This window comes from Zootoca vivipara, chromosome 2 (genome assembly GCF_963506605.1).
Source record: "Zootoca vivipara chromosome 2, rZooViv1.1, whole genome shotgun sequence".
In the NCBI taxonomy this organism is placed as follows: domain Eukaryota; kingdom Metazoa; phylum Chordata; class Lepidosauria; order Squamata; family Lacertidae; genus Zootoca; species Zootoca vivipara.
In genome coordinates this window covers 63819491-63836795 of record NC_083277.1, presented here as the reverse complement: position 1 = coordinate 63836795, position 17305 = coordinate 63819491, and the positions used below count along the sequence as shown (strand labels likewise).

At 44.4% G+C, this 17305-nt stretch overlaps 1 protein-coding gene across 1 annotated transcript in view; it reads right to left on the bottom strand.

Moving 5' to 3' along the window:
• PDGFRB (platelet derived growth factor receptor beta) overlaps positions 1–12652 on the bottom strand; it is a 78807-nt gene extending 66155 nt beyond the window's left edge. The window contains exon 1 of the mRNA XM_035105655.2: positions 11864–12652. The gene's annotated coding sequence lies outside the window, so the exon portion shown is untranslated. The remainder of the gene's footprint in view (positions 1–11863) is intronic.
• Between the last annotated feature and the right edge of the window lie 4653 nt (positions 12653–17305).

The following is a 17305-nucleotide window of genomic DNA, read 5'->3' as shown; positions in this document are numbered from 1 at the left end:
GGTTGAAAAGAAGGTGCTTCAATGACTCATTCTTTTCCACATTAAATCTTTAAAAAAAACAAAAAACCATGCCACTTATATTTCTCTACTCAAAGAGTAGATCTTTGAGTAAATACATATATGCACAGGGCCTAGCACAATGTACCCCTTCTCTTCACTTAAGGTGTGCAAACCCAACTAGCATGCAAATTATGTATTTCAAAAGAACAAGGTATTTCTGTAAGCCTCCCTGCAAATACGATTGAAGGGTGGAATAAAAATACTTATAATAAATAAGCAAAACCACTCTTCTACATCAAGGGTCAGAGTGGCACCTCAGGTCTGGGGACTAAATGTGGCCCTCCAGGCCTCTCTATCTGTCCCAGCCACATTCTCTCCTCACGCCGTACCCAAAACCTGCCCTGCTCTGCACTCTTGTTGAGTGCTTTTGCCCAACTGGAATGTGTCCTTGAAGTGTAATAATGCTTCTTGCTTGCCTGTATGAAGGATGGAGTGGTGGTGGTGGTGGTGGTGGGGTGTGTGTGAAGCTGCTTGCCGGGAAAGGTGGAAGCATGTGACACTAGCTTTCTGGCTTTGACATCACTGCTGCTTACTGGAAGATGGTGGGAGGAAGTTGGAGCTGCATGGGTGCACTGGTAGAGCCAATGCATGCATCCACGCTCGCGCCCACCTAGTAAGCAGGGCTTTGATGCTGGGAAGGTAGCACTGTTTCTGCCATGGCTTTTGCAGTTGACTGGGAGACCTTGCTTGATCCTTGTCTCTTTCTTCTATCAGTCCTCCTCGGTATTGATCTCAAAAAAAGGTACAGTAATGCCTTGTGGGTGAGAATGCCTTGCTCTTCCGCCTTCACAACAGAGCTGCATTGTTGCAACTTAACTGAGAAGAGACACAAGGCACAGGGAGCTCAGCATGGAGCATGGTGGTGGAGCCAGTCTGGACACCAAGCTCCCTGTGCCTCACCCCTTCTCTGTAAGCAACAGCAATGTGATGTACTGGGAATGCAGGAGAGCAATACAATCCTATTCACACTGTCCCACCGGCCACCACAGGGAAAAGGATATTATTCACCATGCATGCAGCTCATAGACCATCTCATCTGCCTTGCTTACTGAAGCAATTCAACAAGTGCCCCTTTTCTTATGTGGCACAGAAAATTCAATTGCTACTGGAATGACTAGCTTGTTAGCTGCCCCATCCTCAGCAAAGCTTAGCCCTCTGTAGCAGCAGGAGGAGGCCTGGTACACAGAGAACATTCTGTTAGTTCCATGAGCCTCTCCATCTCTCAGGGATACGAAAGCCACAAGAAGGAAAAGGGGAAAGCAAGCCAAGATATACTCATTCCAGGCCTGGCATACCATCAGCCACAGCCACACACAGAAATTCCAGCTTTTTTCACAATGTCAAGCAGCAAACTTGCTGCTAGGTTTTGCAGGACGTTTCAGTCAGACAGATGGGATATAGTTACTGGATATTAGCTGTGCCTCTCCACCACCACCACCCAGTTCAGATATAAAACCTGTTTTCAGGGTCAGCCCAATATACTTTGTTGCCCAAGGAAACGGAAAAGATGGGGAAGGGCTCAGTCCACATAAGCACACATGGCTCCGACCTTCAACAGTCAGTGGGTTCAGGTGGATGACTGAAGGGGCGTTTCACCACTGCCTCCCCACCACCACCCAGCATCTAACACCTGAGGTGGCCACTTCACTCTACCTAACAGGGATTGGCCCTGGAAGTTTGGATAGTGATTTTGAGTGGAAAACTAGCCATCCAAGGAAGGGTTAATCAGCCCCATCACCTGCTATTTTTCCATTTAAACTCACAGTCTTTTAAGGTTTTGTTGGTTGATTAGTTGTTTTAAAGCCAGGGGAAAGATTCCCATGCCTTCATGTCACATCTAGTTTGGACCTGAGCCATGTGTTGTGTATGTGCGAGAGGGGTGGTGGTGGAGAGAGGAAGAGTGTGCATTTCACACATACTCACAATTCCCTTATAGTAATGATGCCATTGTGAAGGCAGCTTGGGAGTTACTAAAATGCACCCAAACATTGTTAAAATCAATGCAAACGAAAGAAAGAGAGGGGATCGTTCAAACTGATACAGAAAGGAAATCCCAGGTGTGAATGCTTGGATACTAATTCAAACAGGGCTGCCACTGTTTCATGGCGTGCTCTGCATTGATATGAATACCTATTCTTCCAGGCAGAAAATGCACCAGGGGTGTCATGGGAAAAACCTACAGTGAAATAGCAGAAGGCAACCTGACACCAACTCCCAGCAGATTCTAGCCAAAAAGGAATGAAAACAGACAGAAATAGAAAATGGTGTGAAACATGAAGTTAGCAAAATAATTAGCAAATGGTCCATCAGACAGTACGTCCTTTAAACTGGGAAAATACTCTTTTTTTCTGTATAGTTACTGAATCAGGTCACAGTCATTCTGTCATCTAGCATTGAACTAGAAGCTTGGTGTCTGCGCTTTAGTGTCTTACAGTCTTTTTCTTAACTGTCTCAGTATGGAAATAATAATAAGGAAAAAAGCTAGACCACTATGATGTGCATCCTTCTTCAGCTAGTAGCACAAACACCATAGCTCTGCAATATATATATTATTTTTAACCTCCTAATCTGACATCCTTGGAGTAAACAAACAAACAAACAAACAAACAAACAAACAAACATAGCTAACTCTCAGTGCTTACCAGGAACATAACTACAGCCAATCAAATCTCAAGTCTCCTTTTCTTCCTCAACACTAAAAAAGAGCATCTTTACCAACTACCCCTAGTATATACTTACAGGCAGAGAGCAGTACCGGTATGTCTCTGAATACCAGCTACTGGGGAGTGCAAGTGGAGGGAGTGCTCTTGGTTGCACTCATAAATTGTGGTCTTGTTTGTTTATTATATTTGTAAGCCCACTTAGCATCATCATCATCATACCACATCAGCGTACAACAATAAAAACAGAACAACTAGAAACAGGAGAAACTGTTCTTTAAAAGCATCCAGCTACTTCATGCAAATAAACATCCTTGTGGAGAAGCCTGTAAAAATAATGCACTTTTTAGCACCTGACAATATGTTATCAATATTATTGGAGTTGCAATGGGCTGTGTGTTGCACAGGACAGGTACTGCTGTGTTGAAGGCCCTAGTCTGAACTGCCATGGAATGTACCTCTGGCCACATGCAGCACTTCAAAAAGGACCCGGACATGTAACGGCATTGAACAGGCAGGTATAATCATGGTACCTCAGAGCTATCTTGGCCCAAAGTTCTTATGGGCTTTATGTACACAAACAATAAAATCTTAAGCTTGGACCAATAGCATACCAGTTCCCTCAGCAGTGATGTTATGTGCTGATACATAACAAGGCAATCCTGGCCACAAGCCATGTTGCTGCATTTTGCACCAGCTACAGCTTCCGGACCAAGCAGAAGGGCAGCCCTACATAGTGCTTCCAGAATACATACCTATTCCTTCAGAGGGAATGCAACCCCATCCAGAAGAGGTAGCTGACCTTTGCCCTGGGAAGTAGAACCACTGGTTGCAGGACCTCTGTCACATTCAGTTTCAGTTTATCAGCCCTCATCCAGGCCTGCACTGCATGCAGACACTGGCCCAGTCCTGATTCAGATATCACAGCAAAACAGAACTGGGTCTCATATTGATGACACAAATCTCCTAGTACACAATCCCAACAACTACGTATAGCTATTAAACAGCATGGGAGTTCCCCATAGGCATCTGGTGTGCCATTGTGGGGACAGAATACTGGGCTAGATCGGGCTTTGGTCTGATCCGGCAGGGCTCTTCTCATGTACTTATATATACTTTGAGCATTTGAATCAAGATCTGATTTTTGGATCTCTGAGGACTGAAGAGTTAATGCCCTGGTTTCCCCATCTTGAAAGAATTCTTCTCCTAGCTGCAACTATGTATTGGAAAATTCCCAAGTTTGGAAGGGGGAAATCTGCAGTACTTTAAGAAAAAAGGGACAGAGCACAAACACACACACACACACTGCACAAGCCCCAGAGAAGCTGGTATTCTATTTTACAGCTTGTTGGAGGCAAAAATAAATGAATAAATCAGTACTGTGGAATTGAGGTGGCATCCAGCTTGCAAAGGGAGACTATGCCTTCAGAGAAAGAGGCTCAAGATGGTTTAGTTTCTCCTGGCCCTGATTCAGAGCAAACCACAAAGCAAACATACTTTCAGTATAAATAAGACAGTGTGTCTCGCCAGTTAAAGCAATTCAAACATGAATGTAGCAATTTAATTGGTGCCAATTGCTGTTTCTTGGTAGCATTAAGAATTTAGTCACAGCTCCTTAAAATACTGCAAACACCAAGAAAAAGAAGGTAGTGCTCAGAAAAGTGGCCCTGTACCAATGACTAGCCCTGTTGAGCTTGCAGTCTATCTTCTGACCATAGTTTTCTGCTAAACAAGCAGATACAGTACGTTTCTGAGCACAATTCAAAGTGTTGGTGCTGACCTTTAAAGCCCTAAACGGCCTTCGCCCAGCATACCTGAAGGAGCATCTCCACTCCCATTGTTCTGCCTGGACACTGAGGTCCAGTGCCAAGGGCCTTCTGGCGGTTCCCTTACTGACATAGCTGCCAAGTACCCCGTTTTTCCCGAGAAACCCCTATTTTTTCATACTGTTTCCCAGCGGTCCCCCGTATCTCTTCGTCTCCCGTTATTTCCCCTTATATTCTCCTGCCGGCGGCCATTTTTCCCCCTGATTTGCCCATCTATGGGCACCGAAAATGGCCAGCGCCGGCTTCGAAAGCCGCGTCTACGCATGTCCAGAAGTGCATAGACGCGACTTCCGGTGTCGGCGGCGGCCATTTTTTGTGCCCATAGATGGGCAGAGTGACACCGGAAGTTGCGTCTACGCACTTCCGGACATGCGTAGACACGACTTTCGAAGCTGGCGCCGGCCATTTTTGGTGCCCATAGATGGGCAAAGTGACACCGGAAGTTGCATCTACGCAACTTCCGGTGTCACACGGCTGCCAGTCCCGGATTCTGCAGTCCGGGACTTGGCAGGTATGCTTACTGCTAGAAGCCAAGTTACAGGGAACCAGGCAGAGGGCCTTCCCAGTAGTGGCACCTCCCATCAGATGTCAAAGAGAACAACAACTACCAGACTTTTAGAAGACATCTGAAGGCAGCCCTGTTCAGGGAAGCTTTTAATGTTTGACAGACTATTGTATTTTAATATTTTGTTGGAAGCCGCCCAGAGTGGCTGGGGAAACCCAGCCAGATGGGCAAGGTATAAATGTTGTTGTTGTTGTCATTATACTACAAGAAAGGCTTATCCAAGCATGGAACCCAGGTTATGGTGAGGTGTTGAAAAAATCAGCAACTAGTACCCATTCCATCCCACTGGAAACTTCTAGGATTATCTTCCAGGATTACTTTTCTCCTAGGAATAGCAATGTCCTATTCCCTGGATGATAGCCAGAAACTCAGGTCTTCTCTTTTAAAGCAGGTGCCATACACGGCTAAGCAAGCTAAGACATTGATCCAACAAGGGAGATGGAACCAGAATGGAAGGTGAATCTGGCCCTAGTGCCAGGGGCAAAGTAGGCAGCATACATGGGGATGGAGTGGAGTGCAGGGGGGAAGCTGTAGTGCTCAGAGAAGATTTGCGTTGTGTGGGGGGTACACAAAGGGAAGGGTTTCTTTGCATAAGGATAAATCCTTGCATTGATGTGACAAATTACTTGGATGCTGCCCTATGCAATCTTGTGGCCTTATTGTCCCATTACTTGCAAGATTATCCTCCATACATGTTCCTCAAGTATAATAATATTCAAAAGGGAAAATAGCACACATTCCTTCATTCATTGTTCCTTTGTCACTACTGTTTCCCTGTCCAATGGATGTTTCAGTTTGGTTTTCTCCTTTACCATCTCAGACCTTGCCAAAATATTATGCATTCTTGGAAAGAAGAAGAAAAAAGCCATCCATAAAATCTGTATTTGGCCCAATTGTGCATTTTGTGAAATGCACAACTTCTACTTTAGCTGTCAAGTGCAAACAAATATGACTTTAAAACAATATTATAAATGAGTGTATGTGTGTGTGGCTCTTGAGGATGAATTAGAATGGTGGGGCAATCCAGCCACATGGATGGGGTATTGTTGTTGTTGTTGTTGTTGTTGTTGTTGTTGTTGTTGTTGTTAGATTTGTATTGAAAACCTGCTTGTTAACATCACAATGTGAGATACAGATAATAAAATATATTTGAGAATTATGGCCCTGGGCTATTTTGAAATGTATTATGAATTTGACATTGTTCTTTAGATTGTTTGCTAAAGCACTGATCCTATGACTAGGCAGCTTCTGTGGCATTTTATTTTTAGATTTTTATGAATGCAAACTTTCACTACAAACACTGAGCAAATAGGACAGTTCTTTATTGGAGCAAATGATGTAAATAATGCTGATAGAAAACTTTTTTGAGTCATCCTGATCTCTTAGCCTTGTCCAGGAAATTTGAGGCAAGTAGAAGATAACTGCATTGTTAGGGTTATGTTTGCTTTCTATTCTGCTTTTTTTTCCCACAAAAAGATCAGTTATTGAAAATGTTCTTCCTTTGTTTGTAATGAAACTATTCTTTCCCTTGCTCTACAATTTTTTTCCAAACATGTCATGGGGCCACAGTGAGAGCAATCCATCTAGCTAGATGTTTCATTTTCATTTCATTTCATTTCACAAAATTCAAATACTGCTTGATTGTAATTAAAAAAAACCCTCTAAGCAGTTTACAACAAATAAAAAGAAAACATATTTGAAAGAAATATGGTTGTTTATTCATTCTAAACATTTGAATGCTATATTTCCACGATGGCTTCCACCCCCACCCCCCAAAACAAGCAGAAAATAGTGCCCAATTAAAAAAAAATGAACAGACTAGACAACAAGAATATATGTCCATGAAAATGGTATATCTTGCAACCTCACCCCCCAAAAAGGCCAGTGAGAAGGCACTATACACTTCTGGACAGAGTCCCCCCCCCCATCGTCTTCAAGCAACTGATACAGAGGCTTTACTTCTAGTTGTGACAGTAGTTCACATGGAGCAGGGACACAAATCAAGGTCTGATTAGAAGACTGACATTGGAATGGAGCTTTATATCCCAGGAGCTTTGCTACCAGAGACCCCTGAACACATTTCAGCACTACTTCATCTTTGAACAGACATGTGTAAACAATAGACAGGATTCAAGTCCCCATGCCCACCCATAAGCATTTCAAATTATGCACAAGAGCTTTTGCAATGTGCTCTTCTAGCTACCAGCTTCTTGCACTATGCCAGATGTCTGGCTGGCGGTGGACTTTTAGAAATGGCTCTTTGGATTGCTTGGGGTCAGCAGCAAGGTTAGCAATGTGAGGAAGAGGAGAATAAGAGAACAGGCCTATGATTTATGAGTTCTACTAAGATATGTCTATCAATTGCAACAATTGTCACACTGATTTGGAGACTAAGCCATGTACTTAATTATGCCCTGTTCATCCACCAGTTCAAAAAAGCTCTCTAGAGCTGTTTCAGCACCTCATGAAACAATGCACAGCTCATGATGTCTCTATCAAAAATATTCTGTTTGGGATTTCTCTCTCTTTAAATGAAAGTAAACTCCCAGCACCATTTTGACTCCAACCTCTGCCTCACTTTTTTGAGTTGGAATAAGCAAACCCAAAATAATTCCAAAGATATAACAAAGCCTTCTTCCATTAAAACAGGGGTCTCCAAACTAAGGCCCGGGGGCCGGATGCGGCCCAATCGCCTTCTAAATCCGGCCCGCGAACGGTCTGGGAATCAGCATATTTTTACATGAGTAGAATGTGTCATTTTATTTAAAATGCATCTCTGGGTTATTTGTGGGGCATAGGAATTTGTTCATTCCCCCCCCCAAAAAAATATAGTCCGGCCCCCCCACAAGGTCTGAGGGACAGTGGACCGGCCCCCTGCTGAAAAAGTTTGCTGACCCCTGCATTAAAATCAATGAGAACATTCTGAGAAACTGTAACAGGACTAAAGGACACAAACTGCAATTCCCAGGTCACAGAGTCACAGCTTGCCCTGGATGTTTTGTGAAGGGGGTGGTGGTGTAGTGGGAACCACATGTCCTTTTACACCAGAGTCAAAGGAAATGGAAGAAGTCAATGGGACTACAGTATACAATCTATTCATTTGGGAAACAACTCTTGGAAACAAATAATTTTCTTCTTGTTGTGAAGAAAACACATCTGCATGGAGAAAAGTAATGTGTCAACTGTCCTATCACTCAACAATTGTGGCACATCCTGCAGTCATCATGGCAGAAAACAGTACTGCCACAGGGAATGTTTCTGGCCACATCTATTATCATGAGTTTTCCTATTACAGCTTGGGCATGTGGGTCAAGATGGTTCACATATAGAAGAAAAGCATTGTGCGAATGCTAATAAATAGCTAATAAATGCTAATAAGGTAAAGGGACCCCTGACCATTAGGTCCAGTCACGGACGACTCTGGGGTTGCGTCGCTCATCTTGCTTTGCTGGCTGAGGGAGCCGGCATACAGCTTCCGGGTCATGTGGCCAGCATGACTAAGCCGCTTCTGGCGAACCAGAGCAGCGCACGGAAACACCATTTACCTTCCCACCGGAAGCATTTTGATGTGCTTTCGAACTGCTAGGTGGCAGGAGCTGAGACCGAGCAACGGGAGCTGACCCCATTGCGGGGATTCGAACCGCCGACCTTCTGATCAGCAAGCCCGAGGCTCAGTGGTTTAACCCACAGCGCCACCCGCATCCCTAATAAATGCTAATAATGAATAAACAGCCCCACATCACACACAAATCCACATCCTAATATTTTGCGCTAATTAATCTGGAATAACTCATGTGCTGGAAGAGTGGGGTGAAACACCTTTTTATTTTTTAAAAAAGCCATTAAGTGTGAATATCTATTCCGATTTTCACTGCATTGTGCTGTCATTGCTGGCATTATTATTGTGATTGACAGCCATTGTCACAGATGGCACTATTATTTCTTGCTTTAAGTATATAGTCAGAGAAAAGTGGGATACAAGTTTTACAAACTAATGAATTAATGATGCAAGAACAAAATGGTACTGAATGTGCTGATACTATCATACAACAGCATATAGTGGTGGGCAGTTTTTCATTTGAAATGTGGCAAGCAGTTTTGAATTATTATTATTTTTTAAAGAAACTTTTTTAAAAAATGGTGCCATTTCTGAAGAGAGTGATAAACATGCTGAAACATTAATACTAGAGGCTGTTTCAGTACTTTGATCACTCAGGTCATCATCCAGAGATGTTGCTGCTATGCCTGAAGATCTGCTCTTTGAACAGATGTATAGGATTGTCTGTGATGGTTGTCCTTAAGTGTAAAATGGGAAACAGATGCTACAATCAGTTTTTCTCTCCATCCACAAAACTTGTGATAATCACTGTCAGTTGATAGTATATAGATTGATTGTGGGTTCTGATACAGCAAAAGTTTTGTGTATGCAAATATGTGTTAGTTGTGCATTTTTTGTCCATGCTACATACCTTTCACACAAGAAGTCCAATTTAAAATGCATCCACATGCATATCATTCATGGGCATACACATGGATTTTTCCAGGAGGGACAAATTAAATACTCCAAATGAATAAATAAACGTCCACAGGTAGGATCAGATGGGTTAACCATTTCTTGTAGCTCAGTTGACTGAGCAGCAATGAACTCTGGGTAGCCTTGGCGTCTGAGAAACTAATATTCCAGGTCTGGTTCTCTGTTGCTTCTCAACAGACAGGTTCATCAATGAATAGATCTGGCATCCCACCCACAGCTGAAACACTCACTTCTTTCACTGGCGCTCTTCATCTCCTCCAGCGCTCCCCATTTAGGATCCCCAGTAGCTAGTATTCAGAGATGTGCATCTCTATGCATGTAAATATATAATATGGGTAGTTGGCAAAACATATGCTGGGTCCTTAGCATGATGAGTAATATTAGCATACTTGCATGGTATTTTGTCAAGGGCACAGCACTGCTGGATGGGAATAGCCCAATCCAAGTGGATAGCTCAGTTGGTTAGAGTGTGGTGCTGATAACAGCAAAGTTGTAGGTTCGATCCCCACATGGGACAGCTCCATATCCTTACATCACAGGGAGTTGGACTAGAAACTAGATGGTCCTTATTGTCCCTTCCAAAATTATTTTTTAAGTAGAGCACCTCACCATATTGTTATGATTGTAACATTATAATGAAATGGCAGTGTAGGCACTCAAGAAAGTCACAACAGAAACTCTGCTTCCAGTAAGGATCACAATGAACGCCCTTATCAAACAGTGATAAGCATCTGTGGTAACAATAGTTGCAAATCGTCAGTCAATTTACTGATGCTCAGTAAAAACATAGCTTTTGGATTGTTGACTGTGAAAACAGTAAAAATGATCATGCCAAGCAGAAACAAGTTGCCTATCTACATCAGTGTTGGGTTGTAGAGATGTGCAATTGCAAATTATTAGAACTCTAGTCCAAACCTTCTTTTGAGTAACAATAGTATATGGCATACAGGTAATAGTGACATTTGGTGAAGCAATGGAAGTGCATAAAGATGAGGGCTCTCAGCCACTTCTGAAACATGCAGGCAAACTCTCTGCCAATGTAGGTAACATCAAACGCAGGAGTGTCCCTCCTTTCTACTTTGCTTAAGCTCTTTTAAAGTGTTTGGTGCTTTTGCTCTTGTGTGAAAGGGTATGTAAGAAATTTGTTTGCTATCTTTCCAGCAAGTAAACAAAGTATCCAAATCAGCACTTAACCATGTTTTGATTGTGCACTACTAGTCCAACTGACATCTGCTGACCCTCCCACCTACAAGTTTAGGGAGTTCCTGCTGATGGTGAGCTGCGACCCCTCTGCAACTCTTCAATGATAAACAGCTCTAACCCCAGACATGGGTTAGATTAGAATCTAATCTTTCAACAGACAAGTAGCCTGTTCTGATGCAAGACAGATGTTCCTTGTGGATGTTAGAGTGGCAGTGATGGAGAAAGATTCTCCTTCTCTGTCCAATCAATCCAACATCCACCCTAGGAAACTAAACTCCAAGAAGTTTTGAGCATCGGAAAGTTATTTTCACACATCAGGATCACAGGCATTCTCTTTCTGCTGCTTTTTTTTTATAAAAAAAAGACAGACCCAGTAATAGCACTTTGTGCATCCCATAGCTTAGAACTAGCTTAGATCCATTGCACAGATAGATGGGCAACGTACAGCACAGCGAGGGAAATGCCAGAGCACTGCTGCCTCTCGTTACCAGACCTTGCAAGAAGCAACAGGCTTCCTCCTCCCCACCCGGCTCTACTCTGGAGCCTGCAGGATGCTGAGAGCAGTTCGTCCATGGAGGGGCATCCCAGGAGTTTGGGGTGGGAAGGAGGAAGCTAGGCAAGGAGACAACCCCATTTCAATCCCCGGAACCGTCTTCATTGTGACGGCTAGGCTGAGGGGTTCAGCTCCTTTCCGGCCCTCTTGCAAGAGGCAGCCCCCCTGAAGCAGCAAAGGTGGCGGTGGGGAGGTCCTGCACAGCATCCCTTCTGTCCGGTGCCTTTGGAAAGCAGCGGAGAAAGAAATCGAGGGTGCCGAGAGATGCAGGCGAAGGATCCAGGCGTCTGCAAAGGAAACTAGCTGGGTTTGGCCTTTTGGAAACTTGTCATGGAGAAAAGGAACAAGGCTGCGGGCTCTCCACATCTGGATTTGTTAAAGGAGAGTTTCCATTCGCAGACTGGAAACGCGAAAAGGAGGCGAGCTGCTGGGAGTGGAGGAGAGAGACCGCTTAGCGCTTACCTTACTTCGCAGAGGGGGCAGGACGACTTTCGCCAAATCGCGCCCGGAACTTGCGGGGACTTTCACCTCTCTCTCCCTGCCCGCTTTCTCTTTTATCCTTCTTCCCCTGTTGCTTTGAGAGTACGCGACCCCAGCTTCCTTCGGCTGAGCTGCGCAGCCCTTTGCAGAGCCTGCGGGGAGGGAGAGTCGTCTGCAGCCCGGAGAGGCGGGACTGGGCGATGGTGGGGGTGGGGTGTCCCCGCTGTCCAGCGCGCCGGCTGCCTTGCTGGTGCCTCTAGCGCATTTTATTACCCACCAGAGCATTCGCCAACATCCAAGGCTGCGCGGCTTTCTCGCAGCTCCGGAGCCTCTTTTTCTATTTTCCTTCAGAACAACAATATGCCACGAATGGTGTGCGCGTGTGTTTGAACTTCTACTTGGCTCAAACTTTTTGGTCCACTCTCGCAATGAAAGACGTAGGGCAGGGGAATAAGGCTGAATCTATTTGCTGCTGTTCCTATCCGTCTCCCCCAAGGTGGGGTACGAGGAGAGACAGACACACACGAGCAGAACTTCAGTCGCCGAATTTGGGCGGGAGAGGGCGAGGGGAGCCTCTGGGAAAGCTCCAGGCGCCAAACAAAATAAAAACAAGAGGAACCAAAAGCGTGCGCGTTTTAATTCATGACTGGACTTTTAACGAATTAAACCGTGAAACTTCCCTCACACGCTCCTGTTTGTGTGTGCGTGTGAACGCGCCTCCTTTCGATTCTGGCCTCTCTCTCCCCTATGCGCCCCTCCCGCCTTTCCCCTCCTCTCTCTGCTCTCCCCTTTCTCAGGATATGAGGGGATGTTTAGAAAATCCGCTGCCCACGCCAGCCGCTGACTCATGTTTTTATTAAAGAAGAGAGGCCTGTGCCTTAAAATTGCCTCCACGTCTTAAAATCCCTGCGCGCGCCAGGCCTCCCCTGGCCCCCCTACCCCGCGCTCGCTGGCACCTAGCCTTCCCCGGGAAGGGCCGTGCGGGGCGGGGGTTTCTGACAGAAAGCGACCACGGTGGGCTTTGCCCAGTTCCTTATCGCCGAGATAACGTTTTGCTACAGGGCGGCTTTGTTTGCTGGGCGGAGCCGCTGTTTACAAGCTCCTTTGAAAGGCTTTTCTTTTTTTCTTTTTCTGCCGAACAATAGAGCTTGTGGAATGGTTCACAGGCCCGAGTGGGACTCATATGCTTCAGCATCGTCTGCTTCCCATTGATAGCGGGCCAAGAGGAGGCCGCTTAGCCATCCATCTTCAGGCCCCTTCGCAAATTAGCATACTGTGCGGTTCTCTTTTCTGATGGAGGCCTGGAGGCTGGAACCAAGACAATTTGGCATCTGAGGTGAACCAAAACATGGGAAGAAGGGGTGACTGAACCAGAAACAAGGGAGAGGGATAAAGATCTACAACATTGGGGTCTGTGGATACTGTGCCACCTGAGGCGGTCGCCTCATGTTGCCTCATGGGTGGGCTGGCCTTGCCTGGAAGAGAAAGAAGAACATTCATTGCTGGATATTGAGGATGTGCATTCTTCCCCTACCTGAAGAATGTGCAGGATTTATGAATATGCACTTAAAGTACATAGGCACACACCACTGAATTTTGCTGTATCCACCTAGGGTCCTGTGATTGCAGCAAACACACACATATCATACAGGTACATTTCTTACCGGTACAGCCCAGGTTTGGCTGGCTCAATGGCCGACTCAAATATGTATAATGTATGACACGATGCTGTGAAATACCAAAATTCATAGTCAGGCAATACTTGGATATTAAGACTAACCAAAATGTCACAAGATAGCAAGCAAGCTCTTCTGAAATCTTCATATGGTGATGGATGACGGAAACCATCCATGACATCTATACCTGATATACTTGTGTTGAACTCTGGATTTGCAACTAGAATTTGCAAACAGTTCTTGTCATGCCACACCCTTGTTTTTCATAAAGAAAGAAAGCAAATCTTATGGTTTGGGAAAATTTATGAACCATTTCAAAAGTTTCTCAGGACTTCCTGACATTCTAGTCAATGCACTGTGCAAATGAGATGCTAATCAGCTGAGCTGCTTGCTTATAAAAACTCTCAAAAAGCTTCTTGAGTTGGGCCTTTTTGAAAAGGAGTGTCATTGGGTATTGCATTCTCTGAGCACTTGACTCACAATATATTGTTCTGGGGAAATGCTGAGGAGCCACTACAGCTTCGAGTACTGTGTGTAATGTGGTTGGGCCACAGTCATCTCATGACAGAACTTGACATCATTTATGGAGAACGACATGCCCCATCTCATCAAATGCTACCTGCAACACAATTCCATTTTATGGATCTTCTTGGTTGTTGTGGAATGTCCCCCCACCAGAGGTCAAAGAGAACAACAATTACCAGACCTTTAGAAGGCATCTCAAGGCAGCCCTGTTTAAGGAAGCTTTTAATGTTTGATGGATTTCTGTATTTTAATATTTTGTTGGAAGCCGCCCAGAGTGGCTGGGGGAACCCGGCCAGATGGGTGGGGTATAAATAATTTATTATTATTATTATTATTATTATTATTATTATTATTGGTTGTTTTAACCTTATTGAAGACTGCATTCTCTAGCTCAGTGTTTCCCAACCTTGTGCCTCCAGATGTTTTGGGACTACAACTCCCATCATTCCTGACCACTGGTCTTGCTAGCTAGGGATGATGGGAGTTGTAGTCCCAAAACATCTGGAGGCACAAGGTTGGGAAACACTGCTCTAGCTCTTCAGTTCTCCAGCATGCATCTCCCTTGATGTATATATTTTTCAACTTTGAACTGGCTGCTTGTGAGCTACGAACCCCAGTTCACAAAGCCCTAAATAACTTGCAAGCCAGGTACTGTACTTGAAAGAAGGTACTGGTCAGAAATTTGCAGTTTGAGGGAGAAGCCGTAGGATGAAGAATGGGGACCTAAGATAGGATGTTTTCAGTGGTGGTAGTGTGGCTATGGAACTCTCTGTCAAGGAAAATCAGGATGTTCTCCTCTTTACCTGCACTCAGGAAACTTGTAAAGCCTTTTTTTCCTTTATCCGGGCTTTAGGCCAATAGTTTTTATGAAGTTTGTCAAAGTTTTACCTCCAAACAAACTTGTTCAGTTCACCAAGCAATTACCAGGTGTAGTACCGGTATATTTCTGAACTAATTTTTGAACCAATGCAGTTAATATTCTTAAACTGAACTAATTCATTCCAAGCACTGCATAGGCATATTGCAATTAGAGACAACCAATGAATTTAAAAAAACCAGGTACGTAATATAATTACATGTCTTGGTAGGCTTGCCTAGACAAAAAGGTTTTTAGCAGATGTCAAAAACACTGACCACTAAAATATCAATTTTTGAAGATGTGGAGTTCTACTGAACTTGAGTCTTTTTATAGCAAAAGCAGTGCTATAAATTTGCTCATTCGGGGGCGGGGGCGGAATCCTTCTAATAGTAATCCCTAGAGAGCTCTTCAAGGAACAGGCTGCTTCAAGTAGCAAAACAAGATGACAAAACCCCCAAAGACAACAGGGACAAAATGTCAGAAAAGGAAACAAAAATCAGTAAGGAAGTCCCAGAGGATTTGCAAAGCATCTTAGTTTTCTAGGTCTTCGTCTTTTATAATATAATTCAAAGAAAGTAGATAAAGAGAACATGATCAGAGAAAAGCATCTTGAGATGTATATACAATAAGGGCTGCTGCCCCTGATCTCTCCACTTGTCAACTTCATGTATCCACCACACTTTTGCCAACTACCCTTCTCCAACCCCTGACAAAACTCTCCTCCCTTTACACCTTTCCCACCCATCCTCTGACATCTAAGGGGCCAGGTCTCTCCACAGCCAGCCACGTCTTTTAAGATGAGGTGGGGTGGGCTGTAGCCAGCCACAGTGCATCTGTCTCCTGTATGCTCCTGCGGGTTCCACAAGAGCAGAAAGGGGGAGTTAGGCCCTGACAACTGGACATAGTGTGTGGGAGAGAGAGGAGAGACACATGTCATAGGTCCACAGCACATGCTCAGTAACTCCTTACATTCCAAGTTGGGTTCCACTTATTAGAAGAGATGGGCGGCCGGTCAGCCACCTTTTAATCAGCAGAACATGACCAGAACATAAGGAGTCGTAGCATGTGCTGTGGGCCTGTGGAGTGCCTCTCTCCTCTCTCTTCCATGCAAGATGCTGTTTTCCCACCCCCCTGACCCGCTACCTGGGACACATGCCTGCTTCCTCCCCCCCACCCTCCACCCCCAATCTGGGCCTGTTTCTAGAAAACTCAGTATGTGTGAACAGGTCTATTAATATTTTCTTCTAGAATGAAGATGGTCCATTTTTGTATTCTGACAGCCACTCTGTTATCCAAGCTGGAAAAAGGTTAGTTTTATAATAATATTGGCACTAGCCAGCAGTAAAGCTTACCCATTAAACAGCATATGTGCTCAATACACAAAAATATCCCTATGTACATATTGCATAAAAATGTATAAATGATGGGAATCTGTTTTTTAAAAGGTCTTTGATAGGGTCACTAGAAGCTGAGTAAAATCACTTTGAAGCCCTATCCAGTCACAGCTGCCAGTTGTCCGTTTTTGACATTAAAATTTGGTACATTTTCCATTCCTCCAGTAAGTTTTTAATGTATGCATGTGTGCTATAAAGGTGCTGGTATTCTTTATAACTCTAAATGGAATGTGGGATTACAACAACAGACTCCCAAATAAGATGCACTATTGGCTTGGTGTATTAATGCTCATGACGGAACTTAGATGGCATCCCAAACAGCAACAACAGAGAAAACAACAATACTCCTTTGGGGTGGGGGTGGCAGCGTACCAGGTTTTTCACAGGCTTCCAAAGGAGTGTTTGCCTTTGGGACAGCTAAGACGGAGGCATCTTGAACCATTTTAGCAGACTGGAAATTGGTGCAATGTGGTTCTCAGATGAAAGAGCAGATGATTTATTTTATCTGCAACGATAGCAGCAAATGCTGAAATGGAGCCCAGAAAGAGGCAGGAAGTACTGGTGTGATGTCAGGAGATATCACATATCCAGGCACCGAGTAGAGCACTGGTGCCTGTTGCTTCCCCTCTGGACCTTCTCTCTTTAAGAAAAGAGCACTGGAAAGCTGCACCAAGTACGAATGGCATAAAGCTGAAGGCGTTTCTACATTATATATTTCTGCTGTGCTGACAGCATTATCTTTTAAAGGGAAGGCAGTCCTAAATTTGACATGTTCTGCAGAGATGAGATCAGGGGCAGCTGAAGATTAATGGCTGACTCACCAAATAGCAAGGATAGTTTTTGAGGGGTTGGAAATTCTGGGGCTCCAGGTTGCCTCCAACCCAAAGCCCTTCCTTCTGTGGGGCCAGGCAGCTGTTTACAGATGAGGCAAAGACCCTTTTTGCATGGCCAGAATTGTCCTCCTCTCATT